Source organism: Hyperolius riggenbachi, chromosome 3, assembly GCF_040937935.1.
Source record: "Hyperolius riggenbachi isolate aHypRig1 chromosome 3, aHypRig1.pri, whole genome shotgun sequence".
NCBI lineage: Eukaryota > Metazoa > Chordata > Amphibia > Anura > Hyperoliidae > Hyperolius > Hyperolius riggenbachi.
In genome coordinates, this window is record NC_090648.1 from 259887809 (window position 1) to 259893909 (window position 6101).

At 46.3% G+C, this 6101-nt stretch overlaps 1 protein-coding gene across 3 annotated transcripts in view; it reads right to left on the reverse strand.

Annotated features, from left to right (window-relative positions):
• The window catches only part of FBXL13 (F-box and leucine rich repeat protein 13), a 227738-nt gene that overhangs the window by 102681 nt on the left and 118956 nt on the right, over positions 1-6101 (reverse strand). The window lies entirely within an intron of this gene.

Genomic DNA, 6101 nt, shown 5'->3' on the forward strand with positions numbered 1-6101 from the left:
ATTGGCCTTTTCCATAGCTAATTGTAGTTGCGGTAGGTCTTAACCGCAACATACAATGAGCGGTAGCGGGAGGTTAATTTTCCCTCCAGCTATTTTCCGTTTAAGTATTACGGATTTCCGTTTAATTATTACGGACCGCCGCAGCCTTGATACGTGCAGCACGGAATGGTGCTCCGCTCGGCTGTTAACATGACGCACTACTTATAGCTTGACAGCGCGTCACTATGTCTATGGCATCGGCATACCTGGGTTTGTTTACCCGGTAATATTGGAAGCAGGCGTCTCGGTCTCCTAGGCTACTAGTTTTGCACCAAAGGAAGTGACGATCCCGGAAGGGGCGGGGTTTTACCCCGTCATATACCGGAAGACTCGCTTCTTCACTTTAGTGGAACGCGTGACCAAGCGTCAGACAGACGCGAAACGGCCGTCGCCCCACCTTTCAGTGCCCGCACCCACCTCCCGCATCACTGAGCCTGCACCATGGATACGTAAGATTTGGTTTATACCACATTGGACTGTTTTGTATTATATACAGTGTCTTGGATGTCTGTACCCTCAAGCATTAGCTGTCGCTATTGATGATAATAAATCATTCACTTGACGGAAGGTGCACGCAGCAATCTCTTTTTCTGATTTGCATGCCATATGGTTGTTCTTTTCCCCATTCAAGCGGAGCACACGTCTTAGCGACAGAGCCCCAGACTCCACATCGCAAGCCAGTGAGACCCATTTTGTGCTGTGTTAAAACGCTCACACTCACGCTGCATGTGGGGAGTGCCACACTATACCTTTTTCTCTTTTTTTTGAAATATTAATGAGATGCAGATAACACCAGAAACATGTGCCCATTAGCCATGCCTATTGTGCTTCTGAACCAATATGAATGGTATACCAACCTATTAAAATGTTAGAGAGTAAAATAAAAGAAAGTAGTCCTCAATAGGCCCATCCCAGTCCACCTAAGTATTATGTAGAAAAAAGGGAAGGCCAGCAGCTAAGTGCAGTTTGTGAAGCCACATTAACTCCCACACAGGCATACCATTTTTCTTTAGTCTGTTGTTCTGCCTGTAAAAAGATTCTAATATCTTACAGAATCCTTTACTCATGACATTCCTTTGTGCTTTTCAGAGTGCAGTTTGGTTTTCTGAATCTACAATAAACAATGCTCCTGCAATCGTCTACTTGCCATCAGAAGATGGGTACACTGTGATCATAAAGGGATGGACATGGTCAGCAAGAATACTCAGGTCGGCTTTTGCATTTAAAGGATGCTAAGTTAGTACTAAGGGGCCAATAGTGTGCCAAGAAAATGTCCCCCACAGCATTACACCACCACCAGTCTTAAAGGGATACTGTAGGGGGGTCGGGGGAAAATTAGTAAAAGTTACCCGGGGCTTCAAATGGTCCCCCACAGACATCCTGTTCCCGTGCAGCCACTGCCCAATGCTCCGGCCCTGCCTCTGGTTCACTTCTGGAATTTCAGACTTTAAAGTCTGAAAATCACTGCGCCTGCGTTGCGGTGTCCTCACTGCCACTGATGTCACCAGGAGCGTACTCTGCAGGCCCAGTATGGTCTATAAGAAAATTTATGAGTGCTCAACACCAAGCTTAACCCTTACAAGTCTGGCTGTGCAAATCTGGCTAAATTGGCTTATCATGAGACATTGGTAACACTGTGGTCCCTAGGCAGTGAGAGAGCCTGGGGCCTCGCAGTCCCCCCGGTTGTATGGGGGCATTGGGAAGCCTCCCCGTGGCGCTCCTGAATAGTGCTATGTAGCATGAACTAATTCCCGCAGGGCAACCGCTTCGCGGTATTGGTTTTTGACCCTGAAAAGTTTGGCATGCGAAAGCAAATGCATTTTTGCATGAGCAATGCCTCATGATAAGCCAATTTAGCCAGATTTGCACAGCCAGACTTGTAAGGGTTAAGCTTGGTGTTGAGCACGCATAAATTTTCTTGTAGTAAGCATTTTGCAATCTCTAGCCTTTGGAGGCAGGTGGTGGATGGCTTGCTCTAGGTGGTGTGAGCCCTGGAGTGGACTGTCTGTGCCTGTTCCCCCCCCCCCCCTTCTGGAGTGAGGTGTGCGAGCCAGCCCTGAGCTTTCAGCTTGGGGTGACCCATACTTCATTCCCTTCCCATGCAGTGCCCCCAAGTTTATGCGCAGTAGCAGAACGCAATGGACGTTAAGGTAAGTGCCTGTTTTAAATTTTTGGGAGGGGGGTGCGGATGCCCCCCCCCCCGGCGCTGGCCACGCTTGGGGGGGTCGTCCGCTTCACCCAGCCTCCCCCTCCGGGGTACCACTGTGGTCCCTAGGCAGTGAGAGAGCCTGGGGCCTCGCAGTCCCCCCGGTTGTATGGGGGCATTGGGAAGCCTCCCCGTGGCACTCCTGGATAGTGCTATGTAGCATGAACTAATTCCCGCATTTTTGCATGAGCAATGCCTCATGATAAGCCAATTTAGCCAGATTTGCACAGCCAGACTTGTAAGGGTTAAGCTTGGTGTTGAGCTCGCATAAATTTTCTTGTAGTAACCAGTATGGTCTATGCCTGCGCCGTACGCTCCTGGTGACATCGGGGAGCGAGGACACGGCAATGCAAGCGCAGTGGTTTTCAGACTTTAAAGTCTGAAATTCCAGAAGTGAACCAGAGGCGGGGCCGGAGCATCGGTGAGTGGCTGCGCGGGCACAGGATGCCTGCAGGGGTCCATTACAAGCCCCAGGTAAGTTCAACTCATTTTCCCCCGATCCCCCTACAGTATCCCTTTAACTGTTTAACCAAGGCAGGATGGATCCATGCTTGCATGTTGAATATGACAAATTCTGACCCTACCATCTGAACGTCACAGCTGAAATTGAGACTCATCAGACCGGGCAATGTTTTTCAAATCTTGCATTTTCAAATTTTGGTTAGGCTATGCAGATTGGAGCCTCAGTTTCCTGTTCTTAGCTAACAGGAATGTGGTCTTCTGCTGCAGTCACCCATCTGTTTCAAAGTCCAACTTGTGTGATCAGAGATGGCATTTTGCAAACCTTGGTTGTAACGAGTAGTTATGTGGTCTGCTCATTTTCCTCTGAGCTGACATCAAAACAGTACAGTACATTTTGTACATGGGGACAACTTTGTTTTGTATGTATGAGACATTTGTAATTTGAGTCATGTGTAGATAAGGGACTATCTATATATACGTTGAAGTTCAACTTTTATGTATGAACATTATGCATATAAACAAAATAAGCAGTGCCAGGGGCTTTGAGCTATGCAATGACTCAGGATTTAAAATAAGCTAATTTTGGTGGAAGGTCAGTTTAAAGAGGACTGTTTTTGAACTGACAGTTTAAATTAGAGATAGCAGTTTTTATGATATATACAATGAAACATGCAAAGATTGTTATCTTAGTATTCACCAGCAGGAAAAAGAAAAAATGTGTTTTCATTTCCTGAAGCTATGGAACTGCCTACTTAGCTATGATCCATTTTATGAACCCGTAAAAGCTGAGCAATGAGTTAATTTGGTTTATTTAGATCATATGTCTACTTAAAATGATCAAAACGTCTTTCACAATTAGCAGTACAGTAACATTACTTAATGGAAAAAAATATATATATAAAACGAGAACACGCATTGGAGAGGCACACCACACTTTAAAGAGGGACCACAACAACAAAAATGCAGTCTGCTTTAAATTATACTTCATCTAAATGTATGAGACAAGCTTTCCTATAGTAATACATTGAAATATGACACATCATCTCCCCTACTTAGCAATACATACCTAAAGCCCTTGCCTAGCCTTTTTTTTAGTTTTGTGTATTGTGGACAGCGGTTAAAACCCCTATCCACAACTAAAATAAATAATTCATTTGTGAAACAAAGATGTACGTCTAGAAATGAGGGTTGTCCTGTTGGGCCATTTTAGCCAGATCTGGTAACAATTCTATATTTGTTCCCTGCTCCTGACAGAAGGGAAATAAACACTTTATTATAATTGCCATATATGTTTTCATTGCATTATTATAACTTAAAAAAAGCAAAATTGTACATACCCCCCAATGTCTATGGGCAACTGACTGCACTCAGAACTAAAAGGGCCCATACACCTAACGATTTTCCCGCCGATATTCAGCCGTTTCGATCACAGTGATCAAACGGCTGTGAAATTGCCACGCACATCGCTGACAGAACAATGGATTTCCGTCCGAAATCCATCGTTCCCGTCGACTCCCGTCGATCCATCCATGCGGAAGATTTTTTTTGAGCGCCGGCGGGTCGGGAGTGCGTCGATAGCGGCGGTCGAATGCCCGACGACCGACGCAATACAGCGGCAATACATTACCTGCTCTGCCGGCACGAGTCCTGCTGTCACTGCTGCTCCGTCTCCGCGCTGGTCTGGTCTTTGGCATGCTTTACTTCTTCCTGCCCGGCAGGAAGTTTAAACAGTAGAGCGCCCTCTACTGTTTAAACTTCCTGCCGGGCAGGAAGAAGTGAAGCATCCCGGAGATCAGACCAGTGCGGAGACGGAGCAGCGGTGTCCAGGGGACTCGCGCCGGCGGAGCAGGTAATGTATGCGGGGCAGCACCACCGCCACAGATTGTGAACGGTTTCAGGCTGAAATTGGTTCACAATCTGTTTGCAGTAAAGGTGGCCATGCGATCCCTCTCTGATCAGATTCGATCAGAGAGGGATCTTTCTGTTGGTCGAGTCTGATGGCAAATCGACCAGTGTATGGCCACCTTTAGGGGGCTGAATAATTACACACTCCCCACGTTGCAGTTATTTATTTGTAAAAAAAATATTTGGAATCATGTATGATTTTCATTCATGTTTCTGGCAGTAATATGACAAAATGTGGAAAACTTCAAGGGGGCCGAATACTTTTGCAAAGCACTGTATATTTCCCTTCTTCCTAACACTCTAGTATGAACTAACCACAGTTCCATCTCTCATATTTACTGTAGCCAACATCCTCTGCTCTAAGCAGTTAACCTGAATTTTGCTATGTAGGTTTTTAATTGCTGCCCCTTAATATGCTGCACAGATCTATGTAATGTTTTGGTGTGGTACGAATAAAAGATAATCATAACTCGTCCACAATTGTAAAACTTCAGGGCTTTTTTCTACTCGGCGCGATCAGACTTGAAAATTAGATGGTATACGCTTTGATGATCGAAACAGCACCGTAACGTGTACATTGCGGTGCTGTTTTTCCACTAATGTGATTTGCATGATTTTTTGTGCATTTGCTCTTGCACCTGACAGATAGCGCTGAAATAGTAAGTGGTGGAGATGGACAGAAACACAATCGCATTGCAGCGCATATGCGATTGCCTGTCCTAGTAGAAAAGGAGCCTTACTGGAAGATAAAAACAGCATAAGGCTCCCTGCACACTGCAAATCCAATTTGCGATTCCGATTTGCAATTCCCGATTTTCCCTGAATGCTAGCCACAGTAAAACGCAGAAAAAACGCAGCATGCAGTAATGATTAAAAATCGTAATCGGATGTAAAAAACGATTAAAAATTGGAATCGCATGCAGTGTGCAGGGAGCCTAAGATAGCACTTCACAAAAAAAGTCTTCTTTTGGGCTAGTTTCACACCAGGACGTTGCGTTTTAGGGGACGTTATGGTCGCATAACGTGCCCCAAACGCAACGCCTGGTGCTCTCTAATGTGGACGTCAGAGTGAGCCGCGTTGTGCAGCTCACTCTGGTGTCCGTGATGCCGTGATGCGCACTCTTGGACGCATGCGGCATCACGTGGTCCCGCCCGGCCAATCGCCGCACAGAGCGGCCGCTCAAGGAAGTAAACACTGCACGTCACTGAGTGCAGTGAATATTAATTAGCCATGTGCTTTGCCGCTCTCCGCTCCTCCCCAACATTACAGCGCATGTGCAAGCAGTCTAACGCGGCTCTGCCGCTTATAAAGTACTGCATGCAGTACGTTCTGTTATGGCGCAGCGTTACTGAGTAACGCAACGTGGGCACTGTGAACAGCCCATTGATTTTTCATTGCTGTGCGGTGGGGTGCGTTACAGGCTGCTCTAACGTGCGCCTGTAACGTCCCACTGTGAAACCAGCCTTAGGCTTTCTATTTAACAGCTGA